This window comes from Pavona decussata, unplaced genomic scaffold (assembly GCF_977016875.1).
Source record: "Pavona decussata unplaced genomic scaffold, jaPavDecu1.1 SCAFFOLD_233, whole genome shotgun sequence".
Taxonomy (NCBI): Eukaryota; Metazoa; Cnidaria; class Anthozoa; order Scleractinia; family Agariciidae; genus Pavona; species Pavona decussata.
Window position 1 is genome coordinate 1715566 of NW_028145638.1, and position 18776 is coordinate 1734341.

General features: G+C 36.5%; 1 long non-coding RNA gene across 1 annotated transcript; it reads right to left on the reverse strand.

The window, feature by feature from the left end:
- Positions 1-8532: 8532 nt before the first annotated feature.
- Positions 8533-18034, reverse strand: LOC146458319 (uncharacterized). Its single transcript, XR_014858249.1, has 5 exons — positions 17785-18034; positions 16185-16365; positions 15756-15836; positions 14802-14886; positions 8533-10856 (listed from the first exon to the last, which is right to left on the reverse strand). It is a non-coding gene; the product is annotated as an uncharacterized LOC146458319 (long non-coding RNA).
- Positions 18035-18776: the final 742 nt, after the last annotated feature.

Genomic DNA, 18776 nt, shown 5'->3' on the forward strand with positions numbered 1-18776 from the left:
CAGCTACAGTCGAACCTGTATTAAGCGTCACCTTATTCAGTGGTCACCCTCTATTGGCTCGAAGATATTAGCACTTGAGTGCTACACTGTAAATTCGAGGTTAAATAAAGTTGATTGATTGATTGATTGACTGATTGATTGATTGATTGTCAGTTGTCAAAGTCCCGAAAATTACGTCCATTAATTGCTGTAATTTTGACCTCTATTTTAAACAGTCACCTCTATTAAGTGGTCGCAGTCACCCTTTATTAAGTCCCAACGAGCTGTTTCTATTGCCTTAGCCTGTTTTTAAACAGTCACTTTGTAAAAGAAACCACTCAAATATACTAGTAACAAATAGTGTGCCAGGCAATTGAATTTCTAACGAGCTACAGTCAATATTGAAGGTCGTTAGAAATTAGGCGTTTTTTATTATTAGAAAAGCCCGTTTGTATACCATGTTTCTCGTTTGTCATACCATGTTATCGGCTCTGCAGTTTCTTAACCAAGTAAGTGATTTGTGAGCGCTTTTGTGCATAAAGTGTACACTAAGTTATCAAATGTTATATAAAATTTCTTTTTTCTTGTGTTTGAACCTGTATTAAAGTGCCTATGAAGTAAAAACTAATTTATGCATATTTGAAAGGCCTTTCAAAGAGGACAAGAATGGCGATTTTAGTTTGAATATATCTCTCTCGTTCCGGAGATATTCAAGCTTTTTACGCGGGATGCCCTGGGGCAGACCGCGTCAAGGTTTCGGTGGAGTATCTTATTTTTTTCTTTTTAATGGTCGTAGTCACAAATTGTAATTTCTTTTTATTATGCGGGATGCCCTGGGGCAGACTGCATCAAGGTTTCGGTCGATTGTTCCAATTGTCTGCAGCAATCGCGGCCCAATCAGGAGGCTTTTGTCCTACGCGTAAATTGGATTTTTCAAATTGACGGCCATGTTGTTTTCACGCTTCAAGACTCTAATATGCCGTTTTCAGAAAAAACAAACCTTTTTGAAGTGGTAAATCGATCGAATAACTTCTTAGAAGTACTCGACAGTTTAAACGGTGGAAATTGGAGAGTTCAAGGCGACGAAATAACGCTTTGAGGGACAGATTGAAGTAAAATCATCGCTGGCGCTGCAGTCAAATAATGCAGGAGTTCGAGTCCCGTCCGCTATAAAGCAATGATGGAATAGTAAACGAGAGTCAGGTCTGTATCTGTGTGGCTCGGTCATTATGTTATCATAAAAAAATTTCCGGTATGACGTCAAGTAGCCTAACGGAAGCTAGCTAAAATAGCACGCTATCTTTTTGACTAAAAACTATTCAATTAGCTTAATCGCGCCAGGCGTACTATGGAGTAAAAAAGCCTCTTATTTTAAGTTTTTATGGCTTTCTTGTTTGTACGTATAAACAGATTATAACTGTGGGTAGCCATTCAAAGTTAATGCTTGCATCGACCAAAACATCCCGCGTGAACGCCTCCAGGTGCCTTGTTGTTAAAAAAAAAAAAACTGGTGACGTCACAAATCACCTCAGTGCAAAGATAAATCACAAAATCAAGAATCTCGGGAAATATTGGAGTGATGCTGTTCAAACCTGGCACCAGCAATGTACCTCATGAGACCCAAAGTCTCGGCCCCAGTTCATTTCTGCTATGAACCAAATATCTTCATTTTCGACCAGATACCGAGAGGCAGACACTCCTACAGCAAAACTCGTTGCCATGGTAATAACACAGTGAGCGTAACTTTTAAGTCTTACTTATTGATCTACAAAAAGGAAAAGTACAGGTATCGTATTGTAGGAAGGTTTCGCGACATTATACAAAATCGGTATGAATGCGAGTGCATTTTATGATCTATGGGTACCAGTGATGCTTAAAACGGTCTCAAAATACGGCTTGTGTGATTTGAGAACTTTGAAAACATCACGAGTGAGCAGAAGCCTTCTTGCCCGCAGCTTATACAATGTATAATGGTAATAGGACTGTGTGGAGTGCAATTCGGTCTGTAATCATACGAGTGATTAACAACATCAGACGACTCCGCAGCGGGTCCGATTTGTTTCACCACTCGAATGATTACAGACCGAATCGGATGACATGAAGTCCTGTTACGAATTAATCATAATCATTACAATATTCCGAGAACAAGTGGATGTGACAAAAAGATTACCCCACGAAGCAAGTGTTTCCGTGGAGTTTTCTGCACTAAACAATCGATTTCTACTCTCGTCCCAGTTTCCGCGCGGTCAAACGGAAACGCTTGCTATGCATGGTACAAAAAAAGTCAGTCCGACACGAGCGAGGAAAACTTGATGATTAACGTTTGATCAATCGAAAGCATTACAGTGCAATTTCTGAGAAAAATGTTTTCAAAATAACTTATATTAATTGAAAGCATAACAATGTTGGAGAGAAAAAAATGGAGAAAACTGTTGGTGAAGAAATGCTCCATTTTGACAAAGAAAACCTTGTGAGTTACGTTTGCTATGGAAACTGTAATGATAAATGTGATTGGTGGATTTAGTGCAGAGTTTTTAATGTGATTGGCTCATAGAACTGTCTGATAACACTATCCATTACAGTCCACTGTCCGATTGCTCTGTTCCGTTACAGCTTCAGTTTACAAGATAATTAGACAAAAAAGAGCAGCTGGTGAACCAATCAAATTCCAGGACATTGTAACGATTATAATTAAGAATAAAATTGGTTTTAGGCATCTTGCACGTTATTTCCGTTATTTATATAATTATGTTATTGAACTAGCGTGAGCTCCGTATTGGTCGATTGGTCGAGTTTTTTTTTGTTTTTGTATTTTTTTGGCAAGCCTATGGACCGAGCCGAATGTGAGGTCCATAAACTTGCAAAGAAAGAACAAGGCAAATATTTGGCCAATATGGACTGAACAAGCTAGTTCAATAAGGTTTATATTAATACAGACTTTCCCACTTGTTTCTTTCTTTTCCACGTAAAACTTGTTTATGTTCAAGCAGTGCGAGAAAAAAGTGCAACAAAGAAAAAACTGCGACATGACGGTTTGAACAGTTTCTACTTTATAAGATTAATTTAAAGCATTTTTGCTTTGTTTTTTGCCAGAATTGAAACGCTTTGTTCCTATCAAACAAACGTTTTAACGCAAGCGGTCAATTTTAACGGTCCGTATTGGAATATTCGGACCGGTCGGGGAGCCAATCAGAATGCTCCTTTTCAGTGGGGACCACTGCAGCTATATAATAAAACATGTTACTGTTGTTGTTGTTGTTGTTGTGTTTTACTTTCGGGGACTAGAAGCCTTGAATTTTCCTCCTATTTGTACGACACTGTTCAATAAAAGTTTTTCGGCGAATTGTCTATGCGAAGAAAAAGAAAGGACTGAGGCGGTAGAAAATTAATTCATAAGTATATCAAAAGGCATACATTCTTGTCAAGATATGCACTGATGCCGTTTTTAGCAGTTGTTGATTGGTTCCAGCAACTAATCCATATTCATTACATCGTCGAGAATTTCGCTTCAAACTAACGAACTTGCCGACAACTGAAGACGTGTGAAGACGAACTCCGTCCTTGAAAATATGCCGAAATGGAAGGAAGACTTGGACATATTAAGAATAAGTCTCGGTTTCCAACAAACAAATGGTGAGTACATATTTTCATAGGACTTCAGCCCTCAAACTTTTGAATTCTTAGTAAGCGAGCAGGTCCTGAAATTATTTTGGTTTGCCATGTTGAACAAATTCAGTTCACCGTATTTTCCGAAGTACAATAATATCAGAATTCGCAAACGTTCAATTGCAGTTGCTATCACACGAAATTCTATCCGGAGAAAGAGAAGGAAAGAAAGGAAATGACTGCGGGGAAGCTGGTTTTGTTCGCCGTTCAATGTTCAAGCGATTTTGTATCAACTTGTTCGAAATACTGAGCACGTGCTTTGACGTGGCCTTGGTTCCTTGCACGGACTTTGTTGCGATCAACATATTTCGTATTTTAGTTTCTCAGACGTTCTGAAAGCTTGAAAATATACTCCAGAAATATTTGTTTGAGCTAATTTAAAGCTGCAATGAAAATTTAGTGGTCAAATTCATGTCGCGAATTTACCTCTAGAGGCAACCTAAATAATCTCGGCAGCAAGAAAGGAAAGAACTTATACCTTAGCATAAATGGGTATATGTCGTATTGTCTGACAAATAGCTCACGAGTCTTTTTTATCTCTCCCTCAAAGGTGAAGTTATCAGAGGAAGGAACAATAATGGACAAGAAGACGAAAAGAATCGCAGAGCAAGGAATGGACCGCAGGAAACGGGATTAAAGATAAGCCAAGAAAATTGATTGTTTATTTTGCTAAAAAAAAAATACCTCTGATGGACGATGATCGTATGTGACAAAGCTAAATGAAGTTTTTGGGAAGTTACACTTAAAATTCGTTTTTATATTGGTCGCGATCGGGAGGTTCTAGGCCCTTGAAGCAAATTTGAGCCAATTTGAGCCAAAACACTTCAGCTCGCAAAGTTAAACGATTCTTTTGTTGTCGTCGTTGTTGTTGTTAAATCATTGAAAATATGGGTTGCGTTTCTTGTTTTTGTCTAAATATACCAATCGTCCATTAAGAGATATTTTTCTTATGGAGAACACTTGGCTTCAATTTTAAGCGATCTTCTACATTCACATAATATTTTCGCCCGGCCAGTTAAATTTACAATTCAACGTACATTTCTACATTTGATACAACTTGAAACTTCGATAAGTATCTTTTCATCTAATTTATCTTGGCTGATTTTCTAATTGACAACAAAAGTTTTAAAAGACAGCGATCGCTCAAAGTTGGCGGGTTGCTTATCAAATAGTTATATTACAAGGTTAAACTGCCAGATACCGTGGTTATGAAAACGAAAATATTACTGTCATATTTGACGAAATAGGATAAACGTTTTCAAAACTGGAGAAAGCACAATTTTAATAAACCGAATTTAAAACGCCGACTGTCAATGACTGAGAGATTTATGACAGGGTGGGGGTTGGGTGGTGGGCGGCACCCCTCCTCTCTTAAATCAGTGGGGTCTAAATTTGGAGGATAGTTGTTCAAAATGTAAATAGTGCGACTCAAAATTCATCAAAGAGGATTAAGAACCACAAAAACGACAAGAAATGGTAAAATTTGAAAATTATACAAAAAAAAACATGTGATTGTTACTATTTGTCTAGCCTTGATATCAAAATCCAAAAGTTTATTCTCCCATTCAAACAACAAAATCTGGCTACTAAATTCCACTACGGTGAAAACTGATTCCCGGAATCTCTAGACTATTTGAACGTTTTTGGTGTCATAAACGTTTTGTGTAATTTGGAATACCTTGACCAGAGGTCCTGTAGGGGTGTAGGTGGGCTACCCAGTTCAAATGGGGTTTTCAAGTTTGTTCTCAATTTGCTGTCTCGCTGTACTTATAAAAACTGTATTACCTGGATTGGGAGTTATTCAATTGTGTAAAAAGTGCTTTCCGTACGAGTTTTGACGCGGAGATTTTGTGCGATGTTTAGTTCAAATTTTCATAAGGGGAAGAAGACAACGAATCATAAGCATTGAAAATATTTCTTCTGTTTTGGATGTTTTCTAATCATGGCTCTCAAAATTAACTACGAGTCATAAAAGATTGATATACATGGAACCTGGCAGTTGAACCTTGTAAGTGTTTGTAGTTGTCAAGGGAACGTAAGGCTCCAAAAGGAATCCTTGTTCTAAAGAAAAGGGGAAATTGTATTACCAAATTGTCGTAGAAAAGCTAATGCACACGAGCATTTCTTTCTACATTTCTCATTGTACAAATTTACAAAGTGAGCAATTAATTGAAGCGATTTAACCATGCAAATCATTTCCATTCTAAGCAAAAACTTAAGGGGCAAGGGGACAAATTAAAAGCTTCTTTAATCCCTTATGTTCTCTTGACATATTACAACAGATAGTAAACTAGTGTCTGGTTGAGGTAATGTTTACAAAAACACTTTAAAACGCCTTCCGCATTCGGGAAATAAGAGTTCAAAGACCGCAAAAGACTATTAAATCAAAAGTGCTATATTTCCTCCAAATTTATTCAGGCAATTGGAACTCAGTTAGGGAGCATCTAGTTATTCAATTCTTTGAAAATAGCCTTTATGCTGCTCCCTATTTTGTTCTTTTAAGTACTATGATTTGACAGGAAGGCTAAGGACAAAATTAAATTTGGAACAAATTAATTTGACTTAAACATTAGTGGAATAAAAGATTATGCATTAATTTGTGTTTATTTTAATTTTCAAACGGCCGGCCAATTGCAATAGAAGATCTGAAACTTTTTTTTGCAGTTTTCGTGTAGGCGAAATCTTCAATTTGTTTTAAAAGTTCGGAAAAACAAACTTATTGACTGACTAGGTTGTTTGGTTTGTTGACAACAATCGTTTTAGTTCTCGGCATAAATTCCTCTGGAGCAGTCAAAACTTACCATTGAACAATAACCACAAGTCAATTTTTACCCACTCTTTACATTTGAATATTTACTACTTCTATTTATGAAAAATTTCAAATATTAAGATATCAAAATATTATTTGAAGGAAAGCGGGGTCCTACTTCAGAAATGTTTTTCAAAACTCTCAAATTTAGTTTATATCAGCTATTTCTGGTATGGAATTGAAGGAAGATTTGTATTTTATTTTCTTAACTAAAACGTTTTTTTGTGAATCCTTAAAAGTTGTACGTTGGAATCACGCGGTGGATATGGCAAAGAGTGTGTTTAAAGTTATTAAAAAAGATATCTTCTCTCCTGAAATTCGCACTTTGAAATGAGAAATTAGAAAATGAGAAATCATAAGGGTGAAAACTTTACACAATTTTTTTTTTAATCTTTCGGTCGCATGTAAGGATCTTCTTGACGTTCAAATAACGCAGATTTTAGTATTTTTGTTATGTTCCATTACCTCGAAAATTGAGAAAATAAACTTCTAACAAATTATAGATAAACAAACATCATTCTAACTTACAAATAAGAAATCTATGCAAATTTGTTTTGGCGTTCAGGCGTTGGCTCTCTCTCTCAATGTAGTTTTTGTTTTTTAGGCTTAAATTGTTTGCATTATCTCAACCAGACATTAGTTTTAGTAGTTTACTGGATATTTAAGACCTTGTTTAACTATATATAGTGTTACACTGGACAAGACGAATGAGTGAAAGCTCAAACTTTTAATTTTCAATAACAATTGAAAAAGAAACGAAAGGACATACACAAACAGAAATTGTCGTAAATTAAAAGAATCGCTAAGGAGCAGCAGTGTTGAAATTGGAAGAAAATTGGCTGAAAAACTGAAAAGATATAAAAAGGAGATAGAATTCTTTGATCGATAGTTGAAAAGAAATTGCTAAAACGTAAGGTTTGCCAAACGTACAAGCAAGGTATCCATTATCTCGATCAGTGAAATTAAATAACCAGAACTACAGATTGTTTACCTAAGAAATGTACTTTCAGTTTTGATATTTTGACCAAAAAGAGTTAGAACAAGAGGACTGAATTAAACTATTACCAGTGAAAATTGTCTTTATTAATCACAAAAGTAAAATCTCAGAAACCAAACCAACAATAGAGGGGAAATTTCGAACAAAACTTAAGACGAATTGTCTTAATACTTGCAAATCAGAATAGCTTTCACATATCATTTTCTAGATGCTTTCACTACAAATGTGTTGTCCTGTGTAACGCTGTATATAGTCGTGGAGTTTAGAACTCTGCCGGTTGAACAAGGTCACAAGAAGCGACATTGCAAGTTAGACAGTTTTGCAACAGCTAGAAGGAAAAGACATTCAAATATCAACTAAATTTCAATAAAACGTCCTGAAACAATCTGTTTTCGCGGCAATCCAAAAACGTTTCTTCTTCTGTTGCAAAATTTTGTCTTGAATTGCCATGTCGCTTCGATATTTCTAAAGTCACCTTCACTTGGCAAAGTAAGGTTTCCAATCTCCTGTTGTCAAATAGAATTTGGCGTGTTAAACGTTGCAAAAAGAAACGAAAAGAAAAGAAACAATTTCTCGGTTTGTTTGAAAGCCTTAATTTTGTGCATGCAATGATTATTCGTGCCAACTTGTATTTGACAACACTAGTTTGCAAACTTTATTTAGCCTTGTGAAAGTGACGTTAGTTTGTTTAAACATAAACCATCTCGGAAATGAAACTTCGCTAAAACGAACGTTTCGTTCAAAATTTCAAACGTTCGCTTTTTAAATTGCCCATTGCTTGGAGTTTCTTTCCGAGATGGTTTATGTTTATCTGGCGGGCAAAATTTGTAGGGGTACTCTTTGAATTTTTTGTGAGCGAAAATTGTTCAAAGAGTACCCAATTAATATTTTTGCCAAATCTGTTGCCAGGGGAAACGCTGTGCAAATTTTTCCAAATTTTCCCGCCAAAAGACTTAGTATATATAGGAAAAAAATTTCTACACACCTTTTAATTAATTAATTGATTTTAACTTAATTAATTAACTAAAATATTCATTGGATAAGAAGACAAAGAAAATAAAGGACAATGAAATTGAAACAATTGTTTGCTTGAATGTGACTTTTATTATTGAAATTAAGTTCTTTAATTATATTGTTATTATTACGCTTACTTACAGAATGCAATAATATAAAAATTGGATGTGAAAAAATTTTTTAAAAAAAACGGCGCATGCGTATTTTGGGCGCCCGTATTTTTTCTAAGTCTTTTGGCGGGAAAATTTAAAAATTTGAAACAGATGTTAACAACATGGAAAAATTTTTCAAAAAAAAAAACGGCGCATGCGTATTTTAGGCGCCCGTATTTTTTCTAAGTTTTCTGGCGGGAAAATTTGACAATTACACAGAGGTTACCATAAAAACAAACGAGAGACAAAAGATATTAAGTTACGCCAAAATTTATTAATTTTGAACATGCGTTAGTCAATAAAATTTCATTAAAACATGAACTATTGCGGTATCTTAAACTTTGCTGAAAATTTCCTTTCTACGCAAACTAAATTTGTCAAAAATGTCTTGCAATTGCTTAATAGAAAAACTGTCAGTATTCGAAACTTCGCAAATGTAAAATAAACACAAAGACGCACTATAAACAAGAACTTTTCATGAAAACCCTAGTTTCGCTAATTTGTTGTTACAACGAGCGAATCAAATATATTGCAAATGCTTTAGTCGAAATCTTCATTTTGAAATGCGTGGTTTTAACCGAGATTGCACATGAAAATGTTTTGGACCGCTAAAAAATAAGCAAAAAGTATATTTGAAATGTTTAAAACTGACTATATTCACCGGTGAATACAACTTTTCACGATTTTTTCCATCAAATTCGGCTGTACACTAAAATTTGAAATTAAACTTCAAGAAAAAGGCTTGCGAGAAAATTCGAATCCAGTTTACATTGACACGCAGAATTTTGCTTACGATCGCTTGGCATGAATTTGTTTTATATATATATCAAGTCATTGTTCAAAAGAAAAAATATTTTTAAAACCCGACAAAACCAAAAAGACTTAGAGAATTTCAAAGTTCTGAAGTTGACCAAACCTGTAGATAATTGCAATAATTTTAAATTAAGGAGGCTCTCAACAGCTTTTCTGGCATTGGGGTGGATCTTTTCGAAATTAATATTTCACATGGAAGGCTTGTTTCGATTAGCGTCTACTACACCAAGGTCACTGAGAAGTTAAAAACGTTTCTTACTGCTATTGTTGTTGTTGTTGATATCACAAGACGTTTTATTGTAAGGCGTGAATGATAAACCCGTGAGTTGACACAAGCGTGGTGTGCATAAATATTGATTGGGCGAGAATAGCAGTGAAGTGGACCAGGAAAAATAAAATAAAACTCATTTTCAGAGAAAGAGAATAGCGACTGAATCAAACTTGACCGAGTTTCAGCCGTCTTATCTAACACCCAAAATGGTTCTTAAACCTAAAACTTGCTCAAACATCAAAACAAATTATTATTCTAACGCCTCAGGGAATTTCTGAAATATTTTGATTTATGCAAACTACAAGCTTTTCGACTTATTTTAGCCGTTTTAAAACGCAAACAATTTGACATCGCAGCCACCTAAGAACCTCAAGGTACTTTTAGAATGTTTTGCTGTGATAAAAGACCTTTGGACAGAAATGAGAAGTTATAAGTTTTATTTTTCTTGCGATATTGACAAAAAATCCGGCAACAACTAATGATTCTTTAGTGACTTGAAAACGCTCTTACAGATTTTTTTTTCTAGTTTCGCCCGCAAGTTGTCTAGGTTGAGTAGTTTAAATCCGGTAGAGTTTTGTTGTAAAGTGTCGGACTAGATTTCGTGATAATCGACGTTATTTAAAATGAAGTGCTTTATGTCACCGTTGCTATGGTAACAGCCGCTGCTTGGAAACCAACAAAAGCATACAATTTTATTCTAGGTGAAGTATGATGGTAATCGAAGCAAGTCTTCCATGCGAAATATTGATTTGAAAAGATCCACCCCAATGCCAGAGAAGCTGTTGGGAGCCTCCTTAAAGCAAACATGCCTCAGCTATAAAATTAATAGTTTCTTGACACCGAAAACAACATTTCTCTCTGTACTGTCACGAAATCCAGGAAATGTGGCTAACCGAAGAGTGAAATTTGTTGAAATCGATAACAAATACAAAAATGTGTTGAGAATTCACGTGAAAAATTAAACGATAATCGAAGCCTTTTGATACAGTGCGTCTTCGCGTGTACAGAAAATTCTTTTCACCGAAGAAATAAAGTTCGATTTTAGTCGGCTTTTGAAAAAGAATTAATACTTATGTTCTACCTTGAATAAAAAAGTGCTTGACTTGCTCTTGTTCCCATGCTTGTGTTGTCAAGACTTGTCATCTTCAAGGCGCCCTGAAAATTAAGCAAAATCTGCAATTAGAAAGTTACATTTTTATCACCTTAAGTTAAATAGGTTCAGTCTACAAGGTCAGCCATTCAAGGTTCAAAATCTTTCGATGTTGTGACTAAAAATATTAAAAAAAACTGGTCTCTTGGATATACTATTTACTTTTTGCTTAGCAGGGATGCAACTGAATGTACTTTAATACTTGATTTTGCTACGTGCTTTGGTAGGCGAACGGCCAAATTACATTTAAATATGGGCAGCTATGGATAAACCCTGGAAACCCAATAAGGACATTGTTCATGTTTAGTTCTCGGTTAGCGTAGGGGTATTAAAGGGTATGTGGGATGTTTTCAATGGCTTGTACAGCTTGGTTCCCAAAATCTAACGGCATACTCCTCGTTTGTCCTTCAAGAAAGGAAGAGAGAGAAGCCTTCGAATTCTTATGCTCACCGGAAAATGAACTCTAACCAATTGTGCGCAATGTTATTCCGTGTCTCGGTTTTACAGCGATATGAAGATGGTAAGCGATCGGAAATAATGACGTCATCATTGTCAAATTGCGACTTTTGAAATAAAACTTTTCGAACGACGTTCAATCACAAAATGTCCTCAGCCTGACAAACCCAAATTATGTCGCTGTGTTAGTTTTAGGAATGACTGGCAAACTGTCCTTGATTTTATTCATTAAGTAACTTTCAAGATACAAGGCAGATCTTGCAGCTATCACTGGAATACGTTTGCCCAATATTTCGGTCAGGCAAAAAATAGACCTAAAAACTAAGAGTAAACAGAACTGCAAGTTCCTAGTCAAAAATTAAACATTTTCTATAGCAAAATTTGACGAAGTCATAAATGGGATAACTTTAAAATCTACAAACTCCGACGAAATCTGTGCTTTAGGAGTAGATATAGAGCTCTACGAATATTTGGTCGCTGGTGGTTTTGTTACTTTTTTTTTGTTACCGAGTATAGACACGCTTTTTTCATATTAAAGGAAACGGCATGACCTTTGAGTACTTTTTCAGAAACTTATCTGGAAAAACTTTGATGTGGCCGGTTAGTATTCATTGACTTTGATGTTACCATGGCAACCAATTTTTGACAAGCAGTTTTCCAGAAAATGGAAAATTCCTTTTTAAAATGAAGAAAAATTACTTTTCTTGCCGTAACTTTTATGCTTTTAGCTCATATTAGTGTTCCTTTGTTGGTTTTGATTACTTTTAGTTCGATTTCGGCGCTTTCCTGAAGTTTTGGGGAAATCCAGAAATCCAAGATGGCCGCCATTTGGTAATCATGACTTAATTATGACGTCATATGGCTCCATCATTTCCCTTTGCGGACTTCCAAGGAAACACCCTTCAGCGAACTATCTATCCCCCAATCCCCCTTTGTCATTGCTCTTATATTTGCGAAGCTATGGAGGTGGGGGGAGCGAATCCCCCCCGGCCCAGAAGACAAAAAAGCCTAGTGTAACTACTTGGCTGAAATCTAAAAGGTATTAGGGTACGTTTCAGGGGCCCGTTTCTCGAAAGTCCCGGTAACTTACCTGGGGCCCGATAAGTGATTTTGGTAAGTCAATTTTTGTTAGCTTTGAATACTAAATTTTAAAATCTTATAATTCTGTGAAAACATCGGCCAAGTACCATGTCTGTAATCACTGTGTAAACAGCGAAAAAACATTTAAAAATATACTTATCGGGGTCGGTAAGGAACCGGGACTTTCGAGAAACGGGCCACAGGACGCCTTAGGCAATTCATTCGCAGATCAAAACTGTCATCATATTACTTTGAGTAGCTGTTCAAAACACACAAGTAGGGTTGCATGAACTCTATCCCGTACTTTCGGTCGTTCACTCGACACACTTCTCGACAAAAAAACAATTTTTACACTCGAATGCCGTAGTATTTTTTCCCGCGAAAAATTTACAAGCCTGGTTTGAGTGATTTGGGGAGTTCTTCCCTTCCTCTCCCCTCCCCTCCCCTCCCCTCCCCTCTCCCATGTCCATTTTGCTCCTTCTCTCCAGTAACTTTCAAATTCTCTTCTCACGCCCGCTTGGAAGAAAACGACTGCTACGTAGACTGAGAACTCTCGTTCAAGAACTTTCGCAAAAAATTTTGCCTAATAATGTTGAAGGAACGGCACTTAATTGAAACAAACACTTATTTTCTGAATTTCGGAGCATAGTTTAGACGATTTATCCCAAGTTTACCTGAATAGCAAACAGTAATACCATTTGATGCTCGAAAAATTGTCGAGCGAGTCGAACTTCACTCGCTGCGCCTTAGGGGCTCCTCATTTCAAACTTCAATTCAATTCTATTTTGTTAGTTTTAAATTTCATTTTTAAATTACATGATGCTTCATACTAACAAGATTTCGAAAATTATAAAAATTTCCTCATTTTTCTTGGGGTCGAGACACACGGTGTAAACACTGAGGCACAATTGGCACAATATCGCGCGCAACAAAGTTGGAGCGTTTGATGAAGGGAACATCTACTCCTCCAAACAAATTGCTAAATTTAAGTGGAGATAACATTTTACTGTTCTAGAAGTTGAATATGATTATCGCCCATTTTCTTGCATTTATAACATACCGGGTAAACTAATGAATTCTGATTGGTCGAAACAGAGGGAATTTTTTTCTTAATTTTCCTTTCACCGAGGGCAAAATTACTCACTCTTGATTGGTCGAGAGACGGAAATACTCGCTCCTGGTTGGCTACGCACGGCATTTCTAAATTTAGTTGGTTCTTCATTTTGTGCCCAACAACAACAAGTTCTTTCAGGTCGTTTAGGTTCTTAGGAGTTTGAATTTTTTAATAAGCCGGGTTGTTTGTGCCAAAATACATGGAAATCAAGTGCTGCAGCTAGAAAGGAAATTCCTTAAGATGAATTAAAGTGTCTTACTAGAAACAGCAAAAGGTATTATTCGTGCCAAACGCTAAACACTTGGATCGGATTTTTATTGTTTGAAAAACTGGAATCAGTCATGATGATCATGACCAAGTGCTTTGACCTCGCTACGGCTTCTTCCAACGAACGATAACCGAACATAACAGTGTCCTTTTGATGGGAGGAAGGAACAGGTCAAATTCATTGGAAGAAATTACTCTGCAAGTTCCTTCTTTGGATCCACCGTTTGATATATTTATGGATCTGTGTTCGTGCGATTTTGAAGCAGGTGAATCAATTAATTGATGCCTAATATTTAGTTTCATCGTTGTTAGTTTGCCTCTGAATTTTAAACTTGTATTTTCTCTTAATTACATGTGTATAACAATCAATTTTCTCGTCAGTTTTGTCTGTTTTGTACACTACGAAACGAAAAAATAATTTGTTTGTTTGCTTTGCTTACGGACGAGTATTTTTACTCCAGGACTGACTGTTTTACGAAGTGCCTCGATGGTTTTAAGAAATTTTGCCCTCTATGTTATAAACTCGTTATCGCATTGAGTCCTCGTGGAATTAAGGATTAATTTTCACTTGTATTTTCAAAGTTTTCGCAATTGCTCTCGTCGCAAATTTGGGAAAACTCTGAAAATACGCGTGAAAATTAATCCTTAATTCTACTCGGCCTCATGCGCTTACATATACAAATTTCCTGCGTGCCGTCATTTTGGGTTTTATGACGTCATACGGTTGCCACTTTTGTCAGGAAGAAACCGTATGACGTCATAGAGTCAGAAATTGGCGGCGCGCAGAACATTTAAAAGCAAAAATACGCGATAATAAAATCCAATTTTTGGAACAGTAAAATGCTATCTCCATTTTTTCACTGAAGCTTTGAAATTTAGACACCATTTCCAACAATTTAACGTCAATTTGTTTGAAGAGCGGAAGTTCTTTTTAACGACATTTGGCATTTGATACCTAAACCATAAACGGCAATTAACATTTTTAATACCCTAAAACAAGCAATCTAAATAAACAACAGAAAGGGGAACTCACCTTCTGTGATTAACGCTTTTTCTTTCGCTTTGTCTTGAACTTCCTTCTTTTAACCACAATCCGATGCATCATGCTCAATGTTGCCCTTAAAATTAAACGTAGGTTTGATTAATATAGTGCAGAGGTTAACTGGTGTAGACTGTCCAGTTGTAATGCACGTCAAAAGAATCAGCTGTGTCGCTTAGGAAAGCTTCTTACACTCACCCAGCTTTTAATTTCAGTGGAATTTGTGCGTCAGAAAAGATAATTTAACGGCGCCTATGGCAGCTCCATTGAGTTCAGGTTTTATCTTCACTTTAATTGGGATATATTACCCAGCGGTTATGCACGCCAAGTGAAACAGTAGTGTCACCTCGGAATGCGTCTGAAATAGAGTTGGCTCAGTCAGCTTCCGATGTCAATGGAATTTGCGTGGCGCATTCATAAAGTAAGATAACGTCAACAGGTTAAGGAGTCTACGGCAATCCCCTCTAGGTTCATTCGCTCAGCCAGTAAAATGATGTTCTTAATTAACCCAGATCAGTACAGTGGTCTTTTCAGGCAATGGTGCTAAATGCTGACTACCCCCTACTAGATATAAGACAAGCTATCAAGCACCAACAAGCGACAATCTTACCCTGTTTGGTGGCAGGTAACAAATTAAATAACTAATTACCGTTTAAATGGCCCAATAGTTCTTTCACGGCAACCTCTCTCAGTTCATTTGGTTCCGTCTCTCAACCAGTGGAATGATGTTCTTATTTAACCCATGCAGATTGGTGAACTGGTATAAATACTTGGTCTTTTCAGGCATTGATACTAAATATTGAATACACCCTCAAGAGATATAGTTTAGTACAAGACAAGGCCTAGTAACCTTACCCTGTTTGGTGGCAGGTAACAAATGAAATAATTAATTGCTGTTTTAATGGCCCAGTTATTCTGTCACTCATGCCAAGCAATTAAAATACTTACAATTTTTGTCAACAATGATTTATCTTGCTCTTTAAATTGTACTTCTGATTAAACTCCGTTCTGTTGCATTCACTGTTTGCCCTAAAATTAAAAGCACGTGCGATTAATATGTTGGACAGGACATTTTACTGCTATGGAAAGACCGCAGAGTTATCGCTGTAGTCATTTTCTTTTTGACTTCTAAATGGGCATACCCATCCTGTATAAGAAAGCTCTGAAACTGCTGAATGGATAGCAACATCCCAAACCATATTTCGTCCAAACTCCTAACATTTGGCAGCTCCATGCATATTTTTGCCGGAATTTGAGATTGGTTATATCACTAACTGATAACAACAGAAAAGTTTCGATTACGCTGATTGAAATCAAGGCTTCTTAGTTGCTAACATAACCACTACCTTAGAGAATATAAAGTAAGGTATCACTTACTTTGCTTAAAATCTCCATAATTTCATCCTGCATTAATCACCTTCAAATGTAGGATCATTTGACATTGCTGATGCATACCATTTGTGCTGACGAGATAACTTGTGAGTTGCACTAAGAAAACAGGGTTGGTAATATGCTGCTAGCTCCATTGAAATCCTGGAACCTCTTGTAAACGTTCATCCTGACAATTGAGAACATAATTTAGGTATAAGCTGATGGGATTAAAGACTATCAACGGAGCTTTTTGAGATTTTCTTAGACCTTGGGGGGAAGGGAGTAGGGTGGATTCCTCCCTCCAGCACTGTTACCCCCCCCCCCCCCCAACTAGATTACAACTATGCAACGAATTTTAAAGGACAACATTTTCAAGATTGCTTTGTTTGATGTTCTTAACTGAGAACTAATCACGTCCTTTGACACTGGGATGATGCCAGCTACTATTTCAAAATGTGGGCCATCTTGGAATCCACCAAAATTGACCAAAAGGTAATTAAAGAATATTAATGTAGACTAAAAACGAAATAAGTTAAGAATTTTTATTTAGACTGTTCAATACCCTGCTTGTCAAAGAATGGCTTGTAACTTCCATGGTAACATTCCATTTCATAGCATACTGCTATTTCCGAAAGCCTACCCGACAAGACCGCAAGTGATGTGGGAAATTCATTACTCAGCTACAGTTGACCCCTACAGAAAATAAATCACCAGGGAAAATTTTAGTGGTATTTTCTTCCGTCCCATCGCTCTGCCAATCGTAAAACTGCAGCCAAACTACGTGATTTACTGTTACCCATGCTACCTTTCGGTCTTGTCGCTTAAACTTAGGCTTTGAAATCCGTCAACGTTGATTGAATAAGCTGTAAATGAACAGTGGCAGATCATACCTAAAATATGTTTGGAGTAGTTTTTACTTGTATCTAGACGTCCAAAGTCCATGAGGACAGATTTGCACCCCTCTCCCCACCCCTTTCTGCTCCCCCTCCCCCAAGCCCCCCACCTCAAAATGGATTGAGCCTTTGGCAAACTTTAATCTAGATTTTTTCAATCACCAGGCTCCAGTTGTTCATCTTGGATAAATCACTACCCAAGAGGGGATAAATAAAGTAACCACTCTTTGAACAACTGGGGCCGGTCCTAATTCTTGTTTATTTGGCAGGATTTTCGTACTTCCCCATACATTAATTATGACCCAAAAGCTAAGGACAAACGGTTTAGAACTCAGTTGTACGTTGATCAATTAATAAATGTTACGACCTGTGTTTAGCAAATGTAGAACAGTTTTAAAAATGTTACATCATGGACAATTAGAATATTGTTGAACAAGTTCAAAATATTCTTTGACCGGAAAAACAAAAACACTAAACAAACAAGCAATCATTTTGTCAGAAAGAAACTAAAATCGCCTGGCTGTCACTTTCTTATAAACTTAAACAAAATCAGGACTCATCTTCTGCTTTAAATTAATATTATTGAAGCAAAGTTAAACAACTTTTAGCGAAACAAATGACCGACGACGAAAATTCAACTAATTTCATACTTGAAACTTGACTTTCATTCCAAGTTTAACTCACAAAAAGATAATAAATCGTAGATAATTCACCTGTCTTAAAATGCCGAACGTTCTTTGAAGTTTCATCTTCGTTAATCCACCATTGATGAACGTCAAAGCCTTGCTCTCTGCGTCGTTTTATCTTCAGTGAGTTTTGTAGTCCCCCAGCGTTTTCCTGTCGCCTTGAGGTTCATTAGTATAGATAATACTCCATAAAAGCTCAGAAACAAGGATTTAGAAACTGGAAGGTTAACTTTGCGAACGGCACCATGTGCGTGAAGATGAGAGATGAATTAAAGATGAATTTCGCAGTATATTTGCAATTCAAATTGCATGATAAGAAATGCAGATTACAAAGACAGTAAAAACGTACAACGATTGAATGGAAATGACAAGAAATAATGAAAACTGTAGTTCAGGGACGTAAGGAAAAGCAGAAAAATGGAAACTCGAAAAGAAACTTAGTTTGCTGTGGAAAACACTAAATATAACTTGCAACCTGCAAGCACTAGTGCCGAGAGCTAGGCTCCGCTCGCAGGGATAGCGAGAAAATTTAAAATTTTCAAACTGGCAAAATGCACGTGCTTTCCGTTCCGTTGCACGTGCGCTTATGTTGGTGGACGTTAGAATCGTCCGCTGCAAAACAACAAGCCATAACGGTCTAATGACGTAACTTACGAACCCCGTTTAATAACTTGATTTCAGTTAATCTACTATACAGTCTATACACATAGGTTGGACATCTGCGGTAGATCTCGCCCACCCCCCTTAAAAAAAGGAAAGAAAGAAAGAAAGAAAAATAAAAATAAAACAATAAATAAATAAATCACCAGGAGCGTGGACTCCTGGAATCACTTTATTTGAGCTTAAGGATGGAATTCTAGGGTGTGACCAATCAATCGCAGAAAAGCTGTTGAACAGAATTTTCTTTTCTGTGACAGAAACGCAACAAAAATCTCGGAGATATACTTTGAGCAAACACAAAATAAAACAAAGCGAAGAGTATCAGAAGCACAAGAAAGATCACATTAAAATTAGTCAGT